We start from the raw sequence: 17,259 nt of genomic DNA on the forward strand, positions 1-17,259 counted from the left end.
ATGACCGAAAAAGATTATTTTAAAGTATATTTGGTTGATTAAGACTTTTTCTTATGACACAATGATCCACTTAAAAAACATCTACTTACATCAACATAGCATTAAGAGATCTTCAAAGTTTATAACATACACTTAACAAAACCTATACACTAAAGTCAAAATACCACATTGAAGTCCTGAAAAAAATTTAGGGATTCCAGACCCAGTTATATAGTGTCTCCTTTACAAGTTATTCACACTTAGGTCAAGAAAAATGTCATCATTTTAGGATTCTAATTCCCTAACTCCAACCATTAACTATCTCTGTGTTAAACAATCCATTTCTTAAGCGTTTTCTTACAGCATTAAAAAAAAAAAAAAATCACTACTTGACCAATGTTGACTAGCAAAAAGATTTCAGAGAACAGTCTCAATTTTTCTGATAACATCAAGTCTAATTACAGTAATCGGGGTGATTAAATACTTTTCAACCTTTCAACCTTCAATCAAGAATTATTTGAAGAGATGAATATTTAGGTGGGGCTATACACTAATTAGTGTTATGCAAGAGAGAAGTTAACTAAGCTATGATTTTAATCTATGTTTAAAATAGAAATGTTTTAACTTTCTTGAAAATAGTTACAAAACAGTTATCTATTTAGGTAATGTGAACTAATATTTAAACAAATTACCTTAGGAACTGATACGACCAAAACATAAACAGGATTTTGAGGCCTCTTGAGGTCTAGAAGCTAAACTTGCTTTTTTAACGCTTGATCAAAATCATCAGTTTGCAAAATTCTTTAGCTAGGTATTTCTGCAAATAATCTGATGAACCTTTTTTCATAATCCCACATTTCAATTTTTTAAATTTTGCTGGCTTGAAAAGAATTTCGCTTTAATTTTACGTGAACCTGTTCTGCAGAAGAGCAGACAGATATCAAATGCGTACCTCTCCTTCAAGACTCAAGATCAGATGTGGTGAACGTGAAGAGGCAAAGTGTACAGTCTTTGAGGAGACTTTTCGTAAAAATAGCAATCCTGAATTCTTCATTCACTACATTCTTCAAATTTCCAAAACTGTATTTCATTCCTGATCTAAATACAGTTAATCTGTGTTCCTAAATACCAGCAATTGGGCAAGTGTTATGGATTCTTATTAAAATGAAAACGATTTCTCTCAGGTAGGTATAGTGTGCGTAGCCCACACCTTAGACTACATTGTAATGTTCTCTTCATCTCATACTACATCTGTCAATAAACTAAGTGTGATTTGAGTATTTATCCACAAAAGTTAGGTCAAATAAATATTTTGATAGAAAATACCGCAATAACATTTTATTACTATGGTGTACAGATTTCCAGTTACCTCTTGACCTTCCCAACTTCTCAATCTTAGCTCACATATTCCTATGTTACTTAAGACATTAAAATATTATTTTAGATCTTTTAATAAAATACAGAAAGCCTCAATAATGATCAAATAAAGATCTAACCTTAAGTAAACCTTGGTTTTAATGCTCTCCTCTTGCTTACTTTAGGAAAGGAAACGCCCAGAAGCTTGGTGTTAACGTTTCTGCTGATTGTGAAAATTACAGCAATAAAAAACTCCAACTCCTTGCCTTAAGACTTTTAGTACTACTTCCATGTGAGATCCGTATATTTAGTATTAGTTTTTATAACATTTGGAAGTTTTGTTGTCTGCTTTGATGTTAGTCCATTAACAAAGCAGAGTGAAAAGCCTGAAAAAATTATATTTATTGGCAATTCTCAAATCAAAACCGGAAGTAATTGGTTTGTTCTACCCCCCCCCATGACTTAATACTCTGATTTCCCCAACTACCTGCTCCCAGAGCTATCTGCATTTCTAAATTCATTTTCTGTTGCCAACACATAGTAACCCACAATGATTGAAAATGGCAGCTGAAGTGCTCCTACAACACATTAATTTTTCTCTAAGTAGTCCAATTTTGTCATTGAAATGTTGAAAAATCTTTTCACTGCATTTTACACCTTTAGAGATTTGCTGAATTCAGGGTCGCCATCATATAAAATGAAGAGCAGTGTTTTCAAGACAATTTTTAGATTATCACTAATAGCTCTAAAGGATAATGTTTTCTTTATACCGCTCTGCATTCAAAGCAGACTAGTTAACAGCAACTTAAGTGCAATAATAGCAATTATATCAATGTGGGCATTTTTACCTCAAAAGTACTTCTTAGACAACTGAAGGGACCAGATAAATAATAAATAAACTATCATAAAATGATTTCAGGGGAATGATACAATTTGAATGCCACTAAAAAACCATCTGAATAAAGAATCTTATTAAACTAAAACCTAAAAATGTTAGGCAATTAATGATACTTTCCCCTCCAACACTGTTCATCACAGTTAATCTTCACTATTAGAATAAAACCAAGGAGTCCGAACATTAATTAAAAAAAAAAAAAGCCCTTCTCTAATGAAAGAATATAAATTCATGTTCAAAATCAACCAACCATCAAAGATAAAACTATAATAAATATGGGTTCCAAAACCTTCTCTGAGGTTCATTTTCATCTTAAAACCAGGCTTTAGGAAATCTTAAGCTAAATAAATAAAAGCAACGCTTGCCCAGAAGTTGATGAAAAAGTTATCCCTTGACCCATCTGCTTGCCATAAAATGACCCAAATGACCCAAGTACTTGTTCTCGTTTCTTCACTTACGGATACTGAGTTGTTAAAAGAAATTCAAAGAACATATCTCTCTGCAAATGTAAAAAAACATTAACCAATATGCTATAAATATTAGCAAAAATAAACCAACTTTAAGCTGAATTCTTGAGTTTACGGTGTTTGATAAAATACAAAATTTTGGAGACAAAACAATCAATATTCAAAAAGAATTACCTCTACTTAAATAGAATTCACAAATTATCTGAGTATCACCTAGGACCCTTTTTCAAATGCACACTTGCTGTAGAAGTTGCATTAACAAAGTTCATGCTGAGTTTTTAATATTCAAACTCTCCATTGATTTTTTTTCCCTTTAATTTAGCAAGTGTAATAAAAACTAAGTTTCCTAGGCATAAAAATGAGTGTCCCTTTATCACAAGATCTCTATTGTTTTATAGACTAATTAAAAGCCTTTCTTTCCCATTTTACTAATATTAACAAAGTATAGGCCCTAGAAAAGTATTAAGTTAGAAGGAAAAGCTTTCTCAGTCTCTTCCACTGAAGGGACCCCAAAAGACAGGCAACAGTGACTATCATAAAATAAAAGGTCACCCTTTTTCTAGGAACAAACCATTTATCAATAGAAAATAATTGTCTTGCCATTTGCAAGGGCTCCACAGCAATAGGCAATGTTTTTTGCTCACATAATTACAAAACAGTGAAAGTTCAGAAACACAGCCTGAATCCACCTCCCTATTTTTACCCTTTACAATTCTCATTGCCCTTTGGGCCTCTGCTTGGAAGCAAATGGAAGACAGGCTGAAGTTTTCTCAATTGAGCTGAAGCTAAGAAACCTTTGATATGCTAATAGTCCCCTTCAAACGGTAAGAATTCACACTTGCATTAATTCAAACAATTTGTGCAGAATGATGTGAAATGGCACCTCTTTTAGAGGCAAGCAACAAAAGGAGAGAATCGGAATGTCTGAAGGAACTAAACAACAGAACATTTGTTCTGCAGTATTCTCTCTATCATGCATAAATTTCCTGGAAAGTGGAGGGAGGGACAACAAAAAGTTCCACAACACACCTGAACAGAAGTGGATTTTCTTCCGTAAGGTTTTCCAAGTATCATAAAGAGGCTAAACTTAAAGTTTCAAAGTTACCTTCTTACCTAGGTCAAGAGTCCCATAACAACTTGGAATGTTGCTTAAGACGCTTCACAAACCATTCTATTTTTCTGCTATGGACGCATATTGCCTCTTTAGTACCCATCCTTTAAGGTTTGCCCAAGATCAGACTTGATTTAGTAAGAGACATCCCAACAGGCAATTATTTACCAAACGGATGTGACTTTTTTTCATTGTGCAACTCGACTTGAGCAAAGGGCAAACTCGGTGGGGCCCGTTCCAGACACAAACACTGACAAGGGAAATGAATGAACCAACAGCGCCCGTTAAATATACGCCTCTGGAAAGAGGAAGAGAGAAGTACACAAACTGTAAAGGCTGCAGAAGAAAATTTAAGAATTGGGGAGGGGGTGGGGAGAAGAGTGCCTTAGAACCCGGCCTTTGTAACGGAAACCATATGGTTGGTGGCTGCGGCTCAGACGCTCCCAGGCTGCTTGGAGGAGCTGCTAAGCAGCCTGACACCTTTCAAGAAACAGGAGGAAAACATTTCCTCGGTCTGAATCCGAGACGACACAGTTTGCATCAGGAAGAACGGAATGAGAGGGCCCGGGAAGGGGGGAAAGGATGAGGGGGGAGGAGTCCATAGAAGACCAGGAAAGTAGACGGACACCGCAGGACCTGTCCCTCCAACTGTGCTTTTAGAGGACGGAGTGAACAGAGGATTAAAAAGAAAAAAAAAAAAAAAATACGCGAAAGACATACGTTCCTTAGCCTCCGATCAGCGTCACTTTGGGCACAAAGTAAAGCTTCCAGCGATTTTCCCTAACCCCAGCCCCGCAGTTTGGCGAAAGGAACAAACTTTACTGATCCCAAGCGAACGAGTCCTGCAAGCGTGCCTCCCCACAGCTAGGACGCTTTTGTCGCTTTGCCCGCCCTCGCCTCCCTACCAGAGGGGTCGGGTCGCACCAGCCAATCAAGGAGCCCACGCTCGGTTAGCCCGGGGGGGTCTCCCCTTTCCTCGCGCTCCTCCCACGCCTCTTCCTCCCAGCGGATCCCCACTCGGCACCCCCATCCTACAAACCAAGCTTCCCGAGATTTCCAACCCAACAGCCACCCCAGGGGCCCACAGCCGGCAACTTCTCCCGCAGGCCCAGAGCGGCCCGCTGCTGCCCTCTCACTGCGGGTCCGGGAGGCTCTCTGCCCTCCCCAGGGCCCGCCGGGTGCCGGCCCCCGTCACCCGCCCGCCCCGCGGGGCCGCCCCTAATCGTTGCCAGCACCCGCGCCGGCCTGGACACATCTGGCTGCGCTTTGCTGTCATCCTCGCCTCTCCACACCACCTAACCACCGACGAGAAGAAACAACACCCCGCAACAACTGACCCGGTCCCTCCCCCCACCGCCCACTTCCCCCGAACTAGCTCCCGGCGCCCGGCCTGCGGGCTCCACTTACAGCCCGGGACAGGTCTGCAGCGGGCGGGGCGGTGGGGGGGACTGGGCCCCGCACCCCGAGCAGAGCGGCCCCGCAGAGGGCGCGCCCCACATCTCCCGCCCCAGACGGGCTGTAAAAGGGCGAGCGGCACCTCCCGACCCAAGCTTTCAGAAAATCAAAAAATGCATAAACCAATCCTACTCCCCTGACGCCCCCCTGCAAACAGACTGAAGCCTAGAGAGCGTTACAACACCTCCCCCGAGAAAAGGAGAGGCTGGCTGGACGGGACTGGAGTTCTGCGTATCGATTTCCGAGGAGAGGAGGTGGGGGGAGGGGGGAGCAGCAAGAGCGAGCGCGAGTCTCCCCCTCCGCCCGGCCGAACATAAACAAACAGCCGAGCCCCAACTCACCCGCGGCTCCCTCCACCTCCAGCATCCACCCCCGGGCAGGAGGCGCAAAGCAAACAGGTCTCCGAAGCCCGGCACAGAGGCACATTGTTCGCTCCTGCGGCTCTTACCTCGGTCTGCGAGCGCGCCCCGGGGGCGGGCCGTCTGGCGCGGGGGGCCGCGCGGGGAGAGGAGCAGAGGGCAGCGGCGACCCCGGCCGGTGAGGGCCGAGGCCGGCCGCGCGCGGGTCGCCGGCCGCCGAGTCCGCGCCGGAGGCAGCGCCGCGGCTCGCCGGCCGGACGCGGCGCCGCTGCTCGGCGCGTCCTCCTGCTCGGCCGCCGCCGCCGCCTCCTCCAGCCAAGCAGCCAGCGCCGGGCGGCTCCTGGGGTTAGGTCAACATTTTCCCGCAGTTTCCCACACGCCGCTCCGCGAGAGGGGTCCTTTACACACGCGCACACACCCCCAAACCGAACGCTCCCTTAGCAAAATCAAAAATTCGGCAATCAGAGCGAAAGGGGTGGCGGAGGTAAAAGCCCGACAGAGGTGCGCAGACTTGGGAGTCCCCTCGGAGCGGTAGCCGCGGGAGGGGCGGGCAGACGCCGGCGGCGCGAGGCCAACTCAGTTTGTCAGGCGAAGCCCCTCAGCCCGCCGGCCGCGCCGGCCGCACTGGCATCCCTCGCGCCGACCCTGCGGCCTGGGGCGGGAGGCAGCGGCGGCCCCTCCTCACATTTCGGGACTCCGGGCCGAGGCTGAGCGGTGGCCGCTGCCCCACGAAAAGCAGAAGGCGAGGACTCGGGCTCGGGGAAGCAGGGAGGTGCACGGAAGAGCCACGCCACGCACAGCTACGGAGGGGAGCTGCCCCCCAACAATCCCAAGGAATTCTCCGGTAAGCTCCCGATTTCGCTCCGGCACCTCTGCGAGTGTGTGTGTGAGCGGAGAGAGAGTGAGAGGGAGAGAGAGGGAGAGAGAGGGAGAGAGGGAGAGAGACGGGGGAGCGCGAAGTCCTGACACAGACTCTCGGCGAGGGCTGAACTGGAGTCACCTCCAGCCTCCTCCTCCTCCTCCTCCCCAAATCCCCACCTACCTACCCCCCCTCCCCGAGTCCGACTAATCATATAAACATATTAGCGTGTACAGCGGCAAAGGACAAATCTCTCCCTCCTGATTTTTCCAGCAAGGGGCTCAGGCAAACTCTAAAGAAGATTACAGGCAGCTAAGTACAAAACGTGGAGCAGATAATCTATAACTCATTGCCGCCCAATGGCCATTTTCCACTCCATTTGAGCAGCTGCGGCGGCGGTGCGCCCGAGGAGAGGGGGAGGGGAGCGAAAGGGGACACTCACGGGCTCGAGCTGTTCGAGTGGCGGCGGCGGTGGCCAAGCAGCCGCCAGAGCACAGGCCGGCCCCGGCTCCGCCGGCGGGGCGGCCGCAGGGCTGTCCGGGCAGCGGCGGCAAGGGACGCGCGCACTCGGCCTCGGAACGCGCCCTGGAGGCGGCCTGCGGCTGCTGGAGCCCCTCCTCTGCCTCCCCGTCGGCTCGCCACCCCCCCCCCCCCCGCCCTCAGTCCCGGGCCTCCGCATCCAGCCTCCCCCCGCCCCCCGCCCCGTCAACACACCCATTCAACCCCGACCCCCAAGCCCCCAAACTCCACTCACTGCGCGCTCGGTCCTCCGCGCGCTCCTCCGGCGCGCGCTCTCCATCCTGTCCACACACACGCACTTTAAAAACATTTATTTTATTTCTGGAACCGGGTGAAGGGTATTTGGGAGAGCGCGGCGGAGCGCGGCGCTCGGGTCTCCGAGGCAGGGCGCAGGGGGCTGGCCAGCGGCTCGAGGGGGGGGTGGGGGGGCCTCTCCTCTTCCCTGTAGGCCCCGGAGCTTTCTCCTTGCCTGCACTTCGGAGAGGCGCCCAGGATGCGTCTTTTACCCACCCCGTCTCCAGGTTTTCTCTTTTCTCCACGCAGCGAGCCGGAGGCTTCGAAACTTTTAGTTTCCGCAGCCCTCCTTTTGTGTGACTGCTCCGAGGAGAAAAGAACGTCTGTTCGCCGCGGTTGCCTCCGTCCGGCTGCGGCGCGCGGGGGACGCTCCAGGGTTAATGCGTCTTTGATACCTGAGATTTCCGGCGCGCTCGTTAATGAAAGTTACATTTTTAAAAATTGCGGTGACTTTTTCTTTGTAGTTACACAGACCTAGCCAAACTTTGACTTTATTGACTATATTTCACAAGAGCGTTTTGTTTGTTTTTGATTAAACCCACCAGGATAAGCAAAGGAAGGAAAGGAGACTACAAGGCTCTTTACTCGCAAGTACATTCATCGTGCTGTTAGGTCTGTTTCCCTCATTTCCTTACATTGAAACTGCTTTTGCTCTTGTCCTCTGACCACACTTCCTTGCCACTTCTCTGTTGGTAGTGTTGTCAGCAAACAGCCAGGCAGCTCCCACGATGGACCTGAGCTTAAGGGAACAAACCACGACGGGACAAATCACGCTTGAAAAATATTTTAAAGCCAGTTTAAGTGTCCTCTGCATACGATGAAAATCAAAACTGTTTTTTTTTTTCTTTTGAATTATAAAATCTCTAAGCTGAAAGCCATTAAGTTTTCAGATGTATTTCTCAGTCACTGATACTACTAATGAATGCAGCCATCAATTAAAGAAGCGTGTTTGCATTGGTTTTCAAGAAAAACTGATTCATCAAGATTTAAAACCTCTAGAAAATAGGATGAAACTTGAGCTTCTTTGCTTTCAGAAACTATGTACTTTTTGTTGCTGCGGGTATGTTGCAGTCATCATACTTCAGAAATCATTTCAAACAACAATGTTATTAAAATGTCAACAGCAGATCGTTCAAAAGACTTGAAGACTCTAAATACCTATCAGTATTTTGTCACAAAGCCAGATATTTGCAGTGCTAAAGTAAATCCAGCTATTGGTCAAGTTTGTTCTCAGCTTGTAAAAAATCATAAGTTAAAAGTACACATGTGCAAATAACTGAAACATACTCTTGGTTGATTCATTATACTTCTCAAAACAAGAATCCTTGATGATCAAATTTGTTTCTACTTAATGTATAGATGTTTAAATAATCTCACTATTCCAAAAGATAAGAGGAGCTACTCAGAGCATTTGTACTTTAAACTACATAAACACTCCCATTTGGAATTTCTTAGATAACATAATTCAAATATTATCGACGCAGGATACAAGCTAGTCTGGGGGGAAAAAAAACACATGCAGAGATGGTGTGAAACCTTACTATGTACCTAAGGTTTTTAAATCTGTCAAAATTATACATACAACAGACCTACCTAGGAAAATTAAACCAGGCTACTTTAGTTGAAAAGAGGCAGAATTACAAAATTCTCAGACCTCAGGGGTCATTTATATCATCTTCTCTGGAATTTAAAATTGTTTTATTCAAGATTATAAGCCAAGTATGTCAAGTTAATAATAATCCACATTTACTGAAAAATGTTAGCCCTTTCTTTTGTTCATCTGTGAAGGTTTTTCACTCATCTGGGCATGATTCACAAGAAGCCCCAATGAGTGCATAGATCAGTCTAATCCTATTTTCTTTTGGGAGGCAAAACCTGGACTGAAGTTTTTATTTAGTGAGCTTAGAAAGTAATCAATAGAATTTTTTGACTGAATCAAGCAGGCCATATGTTGGCTCATTTACTTATTTATTTAACTCTCTCAGAAGGAATTTCTGGAAGAACCCACTGTCTACATTTCATAGGTCTGACATTCTTTGATGCTTGGGACCTAAGTGAGTCACTCTCCACTATGTTTCTGAAGAGGCTACATCACAAAAACAAGGAGGGTGCATAGAAGGGGCAGAAATTTTCAGAACTATAGGGAGTGGAAAATGCGTCATACAGGTTTTTAATTTTAATTCAGTAGGACGTGTATTTTGTAGAGTTCAAAGGGTTCAGCGTTTTTCCTAAGAATATTATAAGCTGGCTATGTTTTTAAAATTACAGCTAAATGTATTCCTTCTCTAGGATGTTTTAAATATTAAAGAATTTTTAATTCTTTCCTTGCATTTTACACATAATAATGCTTCAACCTTCTTTGTATCCACAAAAAAGAATGGAAAAAGAGATTTTAATTGCATTGATATATTCAAGATTAAGCTGTTAGCCACAAACCTGCCATTACAAAGGAACACTTAAATGACACATACACATTCAGAAAACGTAATTTGCCTGACACTTCATGACAATCCAAAACATAATTTATAACAATACAGGTGCTATGGTAGAAAAAAAATGAAATGAGAAGCTTAATAATGTCTGCAGATGTTAGCAAGTTAAGGGAAGTCGGAGGATATTATGCATTCCCTAAAATCCAATCAATTTAACTACTCAATCTATATTATTATTTAAGTAATGGCAAAATCATTGACTTATTCATAATACAATACTTGCTAATTGTTTTAAAAAATAAATTCTGCAAAGGACAAAGGAAACACCCATTTCCATTTGTTTTATGTTAAATCAACATCTAACCACTCATGGTGATTTCATTCAAAGAAAACAGAAGGAACTCGTTAGCTTATGTGGTTAGAGAGATTGATGGGCTTCAAACATTTTAACCATATATGTTTTTTCCAACTGTAGAAACTCATGTTTTTAATTTAAGCAACTTTAAGAAACTAAAGATTATTTTATTCTATGTATTCACATACTTCTGATAGAGAAATTATGCTAATTTTTAAAGCTATTACCATCCAAGTACCTTTGTTTAAAGGAAAATGATGAGGTACTTGTCAAAAGACAAGTATGAATAACAAGTTTGGGTACCAAATTAGAGAATCTGAAGAAGTATGAAAATGGGCATTAGAATATTGTGGTGAGTACAAACCAGTAGAACACAGTAAGTTAACTTCTTCCGACCCCACTCGGCAAACTTGGATATAGATAAGGCAGTTCTAAAAAGGGCAACGTGGAGGTGGACTTGGGTGGACTGGGGGGGGGGGGGATTGGGGCCTTGATACTGGGCCCAAAACTGTAAGTTTGAGCTACACAGGAATAGAGAACTATTAATGAGAGTAGGCGTATTCGTTATGGGGAGTATGTTTTTGCCTGTGGTAAGAGCGCTGTGAGAGTTGTAAAACAAAACACGTAAGTAAACAACAGGTGAAACTGGTCTAACTTCTAATACAGGAACGGAAATAAAATTAGCTAGATTTCACCCTAAAGTTAACCAATTCCTGTTTATTTATCATTACTGTTCAGTGATGCTTAGTGCTGAAACTGGCTTTCCTACTCTAGAAAATAAATCTTTTAAAGGTCTAGAGCAGATCAAAGCCAATATGTGAATACCAAACTTAACTAGAACTGGTTGAAAGTTGCTGGCTTTGTTTTTCATTTTAACTTTGCCATGCATGTAGTCTGAAAAGAAATCAAAACTCATTTTCCATGAGAGCAGAAACATATGAAACCATTTGGCAAAGCCAATAAGTTTAACTATTCTCCCAGCTCTCTTCAGGCTGAGTAAATCTTTGTCCAAGAAACCCAACCTCCATCTAAAATGTAGAGATGCAGTTTCCAAACATTTCAACTATGGTATGCATCTGATCATGTGTGGTAAACTGTGCTTAATGATATTATTTGGAAGTATATAATCACATATATTATTGAATACTTATCATTTTATAATTAATTTTTTTAAATCCACCAATACAACTGGTAGAATGACTCTGTGCACCTAGAGTGTTTATATGTATAATGGTATGTTAAAGTCTGTAAAAATTTTATGCTGTTGTCATTATGATACTCCAAAGTAAGCAAATTAAAAAAGATGTCCTACATAATCATTGTTTCACTGAATCTTACACAACTCTAAGTTAGTCTTTCTTTCCCATAGATTGTTCCCATAACTCTTGTTTATCTCTGCACTTTGAGGATTTTCTATAATTGGGTCTTATAGGCCTTCTTCTATCAATGTTTCTGTCAAACCTTGAAGTATACCGATAAGAGCATTCATTTTATACAAAAAAGTCTATAACTTCATGTAATAACTATTTTGTTCATCATACAACCAAATATTTTATTAAAGTCCACAGTTTAAAAATAGCCTCCCCAATCTCTTTTTAATACACGCAGAAAACCTCTATCAACAATATAGATGAAATTTCTTTAAATTAAAAAAACTATATATTGAAGTTAAACTAAGAGTAACCAAAATCACACCTCTGTTTTGAATGTAAGACATTTGAATGGGCAGTTCTTGGTGAAGCAAACATGCAGTGCTTGGGTGAGAACAAAAGCTAGGCAATGGTTAATAGTAGAGGCAACTCCACTCTCCTGAATCTAAACCCTCAAAGGTAACCAAATAGCAATTTCACCGAAGTCCAAATTGAATTTATAGTGTCTCTGAGAATGACTTTGATTATTCACGTCATAGTTCATTGTAGCACAGCAAACTTTAAAAAGGCTTTTAGGAGTCAGGAAACAAATTCACAAATGCCTTCTTGACATTTTAGAAAGTCAGTCGAAGATACAATTATATAACACTTCTAACATTTTCATATTAGAAAACATAATTATCTTAAAAAGCATGAAATAATAATAATTCTAATCTATGATCTTAGTACTTTTTAAGCATAAAAATTACTTTGTTTCAGTTTTGAAAAAATTTTATAGTGTAAAATTGTGTAATGTGAGATGTTTGACCTTGACTTTAGTTGATCCTCTGGTTGTATAATTACCTGTTACTAATATTTTTCATTATTTTGTTTTCTAATATGATAGTTATTTTTTTTAACTCCACTTACCTGCTTTATTTTTTAAAGGCCTCTCCTTGTTGCATATTATTTTAATAACCATAAATTTGTCTATGCACATGGAAAATAGAATAGCAATTTGCAAAGATTTTTCTTCTAAACCTAGCTTTCATCATAGTTTCTTGATAAGATAATAAAATGTTGCCATCTCTGTTTTCAAGAATAATTTAAATCTTTATAATTAAGTTTCAACTTATTGCAGCTCATTACAGTGCATTCTTAAGGTCACTATGAAATCAATCACTTAGGACCCAGACCAAACAATGATGTAATAGGCACATGTTTTTTGATAAGTAAAAGAGCATCAGAAAAGAATTCGTTTTCTTTAAAATTAGCATCCAAATTTAGAATCATACTAAAATGTCACTTACATCGCAAGGGGATACTGAAATGATTTGGAAATGATAAGGTCTTGTTGAGCTATATTCAATGAAAAATTTTTGTTTGAGGTTAAAAAATAAAAACACATAACCTCTCCAGCTATTCCACAATAAAAAGACATTGCTGAATGGTCACCTGGACAATATACTCTTTGAATGGTTTCGTTTCAATGATGGAGGTGTGTTGCTCTCAACCATCCACCTCCTATCCAACTGTCCTGGTTACCAAAATCACATATCTACAAATAACTCTTCTAGTGCATTAAAAGAGTGCCCCCCTTCATTATGGGAATGTAATTTATGACACCAATTTAATTAGAACTATGTCCTTACCACCTGAATTAATGACCCAAATTCAAACCACATATATTTCATTGTTCAGATAATGTAGAATACACTACAAGAAAAACTAATTTCCTGTTTATTATCTAATGATAATTGAAACACAATAATTCATTATAATACTGGATTACTGTTATATGTGAAGTAGCATGTCTCCAAGAAAGAGGTCATGGAAATAAACATGAAAAAATATTTATAATTGGTTAAAATAAAATTAGAGAAAGGTTGAGCAAGAATGCTAGCTATAAAACGTAAATGTTTGAGGATTCAAGAATGTAAACTATTTTTAAATAATATGGATCCCCAGAAGACAATCATTTATCATTTAAAAATAAACTATGGGTAATCAAATAAGGAATCTGAAAAATATTTAAAAGAATGAATTTTGACATTTCATATAATTACTCAATATTTACTTTCTCTCCAGTGCCCTCTTGTAAAATGAGTTAAGATATGATATATATAAATCAAAATATTTTATGCAGATGTAGATTTGAGATGATAATGCTAGCCTATTTGTTTATATTGAATATTCTTATATAGGAAGGAATCATGTAATGTCAAAAATAGATACTAGATTGAATATTTAGAAAATTACCTGTAACTACGTAGGTAAATTTATAGTTTATCAAAATTTGGAGGTAAAATATTACACCTTATAACTAACTAAGGGCAGTCTATCTTTACCTCAATTTTCCAGTTAATGAAAGAAGTGTTTAAATACTCTATAGTTAGATTATTAACTTCTACAAAACTGAAACAGATGTGTGTCTTAGTATGCCATTAAATTTATGATTTACATAGAACCCTTACATACAGCTGAGCAGAGGCCAATGATTCTAATTTGCTCTAGATTTATAATAACCTGATCTGGGTTTTGTAAGTATTGAAACACTTTAAACAAAATTAGAAAGCAGTTGTGCTTTGTGTGATTAAAGATGCAATTCTCTTTGGAGTAATGAGAAAAGTTAGAACATGTTTCTTTCTTTATGGATGTTTCTATTATAAACATGAGTGCTATACATTATATATTTTTGTTACTATGATTTTCTTGTTTTTAATTATAAAATAAACCAATTGAATTTCACTGGAGTCTCAAATTGAAACTATGCCAAAATTTAGCTGAAGAAAGTGGACTGGGCTTCATAAAAATCCTTAAAAATGCTTCCCAGGGTCTTAGGGTCTTATTATACAAATACTAGTTCACCATAATTTTCTAGAGTAAAGCATCTTTCTGATTAAGACCTGTGCAGCAAAAGGACATAAGTGCTAAATACATTGCAAACCCTAGAAAATGACATATATAAAATTGTTCTCATTACACAGATTATAACGTTTACACTATTTATTTAAACCTCCTTCTACTTTGCTTGGTGAATTATAATCTATCAGCTCCTAAAAATCAAATCTGTAAAAACACTTTATTTTAAACACTGTGAATACTATTTCCTTAAAAGTCAGAGATGTTGATGTTGATATGAAAAACAGTGTAAGCATCTGTGTGTATAGTTATGTATATAGAAAATAAGTACATGCAAAAGTATCAATTCATTAAAAGTTTATCTCTCATAAAACCTTTATTAGCCCTTGAAGTCTTTGCCACTTCATATAAAATGATTTATCTTTTGAATAACAAGGTTCCATTAATCTGTTTGACAAAGGAATTTTTAAATCATTTAAATAATTTATCTGAATGAATTATTTAAATTCTGTAAAATATATATGCACATGTATATGTATATATCTGTGTCTATATATTTGTGTTCTGGCACAATATCACAGAAGAAATACGAAAGGGAATTCAGAATACATTGTCCTTGACACCACCAGCGTGACTTGGTGTTGCTGCTGACGTGTTCTTTGATCATCTACTGTTTGCACGGGACCCCTGTTGGAGGGCCATTTGTGCTGCGTTTGGTACAACAGGGTGGTTTAATGTCAGAGAAATGTGCACATTATTTTTGATACTCGTTGTTAATTTGGCATTTTTACTGAGATTGCAGGCTGACATAGTTTTTCCAATGTGGGGATAATAAAGGCAATTATTCAACACTCCTAGAAAACTTCCTCAATTCAGTGCTCTAGGTGGTAGTGGAAAGGGGTAAACATGCTCCTTCCCCAGAGAAATAAATCATCTGTGGAAACAAAGGGCAAATACCCATGGAAAATAAATAAGAATATACACCAAAATGTATAAGCAAATACACAAAGCTAATTGGGACATAAAGGTTTATATTATATGCTTAATACGCACGGCATTCAGGAATTTTAACCAGAGACTATTTCTTCATAGACTATTACTTCACAAAATTTTTCTCTCAAATAGATCTTATTGTTCTTTTTTCCCCTGAAGATGCATTTCTTACTCACAAAAATAATGAAAGTGATGGAACATTTCCCCAGATTTGGTGAGGTTATAGAATAAGTTTATAAAAGTTTCTCCCCAAATTTATTTTTAAACATTCAGGAAAATAAGCTTTCACTTAACTATCTCCTACACAGAACAAAACAGGAGAGATATATGTGTGTTGTTTTTACTTTCTAGTCATCTTTCTTCTGGAAACTTCATCCAGTTTTTCCTTTGTGATACTGTACCCCTCTCCATTCTATTAGGTTTTGGTGAGTTCATTCAGGTTTTACTTCAATTTTGTGACCCGTCCTTTCAACAAATTTCTTTTAGCTTTATTTACCAGAGAGGTCCTAATTTTATGCATATTGAAATCTCAATCTATGTTTGTGGCACTTAGTAAAATGTGAAGTCTCTATCTTCTCCAGTCCTTTTCTTCCTTACCTGACCATCCATATACCCATCTATGATACTACGGTTTTATTCCCATCACCCACAAGACTCAAACCTTAGGAAGGAGGTATGCAAAGCTCTCAGTGGACTAATACAACTGTTAAAGGCCTTTGTTAGAACAACGTAGCATCATGAACTCTTGGGGAGACAACAGTCTTTTAAAAGTTCACTTATGCGGGAAGCCTGGGTGGCTCAGTGGGTTAGGCGTCCCCCTCTTGATTTTGGCTCAGGTCATGACCTCACAGTTCATGAGATCAAGCCTGAGGCTGAACTCTGTGCTGACAGCGTGGAGACTACTTGCGATTCTCTCTCTCCCTCTCTTTCTTCCCCTCCCCGATGTGTGCTCTCTTTCTTTCGCTTTCTCTCTCTCAAAATAAGTAAATAAACATTAAAAAATAAAATAAAAGTTCATTACATGACTAAAAGTCCTATCAGGAACATCCTCTCTGGAAGCATCTCTCTCCCTGCCCACATTCTTATATGGAGATGTATAAATGGCTTCCAAAATACCTCCAAATGTCTATATAGGAAGTAATATTATACTGTTCAGAATGGTACACACCAATCAGATGAAGTAATTTTTGAAACACTTTACCTAGTCTCAGATTTTTAAAGAACAGTGGCCCCTTCAGTGTCTGGCAAAGGATCTGAGCTGTAGTTGGTTATTAAAAAGTATTTATGGAATATATGAGTCAGAATCCTATAATCATGAATACTACTATAATATTTAGTTCAATAATAAGGCTACTTCTTATCCAAATATTCCACACTGCTTTGCTGATATGGATATTATAAGTCAAATAACCTAGAAATCTTATACAAATATACTTATTACAAGTATACATATAAACACACATACATAAATTTACTTAACACATTTGTTTAGTCAACTTACTGAAATATTTTTATAGACCATAGGTAAATATTTTACTATCTTGACAAATTAGTGACTACAATGAAAATTCGAGTGTTTTCAAAAAAATTAATTTAATAACAATGTGTGTGAGTGTGCTTTTAAGTAAAGAGAATCACAAATACAGACAAACTGTCCAGGGAGTATGTAGCACCATTATCTTCATGTGTGTGTGTGTTGGAGAGGTAAGAAACAGCTCAAGGAAGGCAGTAAATTAATGCTTTTGAATTTTTGAATTCAGAGATACTGAAAAATTGGCCGTCTGTTCCGTATTACCTAGAACAAGCTTTCTCCCTTCTACTTTCCTGTCCCAACAACTTATATAACCTAGGGAACTTCAGAAATTGGAATCAGTGGGACTTACATGAAGCCTTTCAAGAGTTATTATTTTATACCCTGGTATTTTGATTTTATTCAAACACAGAACGTCTGATATTTTATGCATTATAGTGAAA

At 39.6% G+C, this 17,259-nt stretch overlaps 1 protein-coding gene across 11 annotated transcripts in view; it reads right to left on the bottom strand.

Annotated features, from left to right (window-relative positions):
* Positions 1 to 7,626, bottom strand: part of ADGRL2 (adhesion G protein-coupled receptor L2) — a 190,614-nt gene extending 182,988 nt beyond the window's left edge. For 6 of the 11 annotated variants that reach the window (XM_047870868.1, XM_047870869.1, XM_047870863.1 and 3 more), the window contains exon 1: positions 5,712 to 5,851. The gene's annotated coding sequence lies outside the window, so the exon portion shown is untranslated. Of the gene's footprint in view, positions 1 to 5,604; positions 5,622 to 5,711; positions 5,853 to 6,923; positions 7,045 to 7,235 lie in introns of those variants that run through there. The other 5 variants (XM_047870865.1, XM_047870864.1, XM_047870870.1 and 2 more) reach the window with 5 other exon arrangements.
* Between the last annotated feature and the right edge of the window lie 9,633 nt (positions 7,627 to 17,259).

This window comes from Prionailurus viverrinus, chromosome C1, assembly GCF_022837055.1.
Source record: "Prionailurus viverrinus isolate Anna chromosome C1, UM_Priviv_1.0, whole genome shotgun sequence".
Lineage (NCBI taxonomy): Eukaryota > Metazoa > Chordata > Mammalia > Carnivora > Felidae > Prionailurus > Prionailurus viverrinus.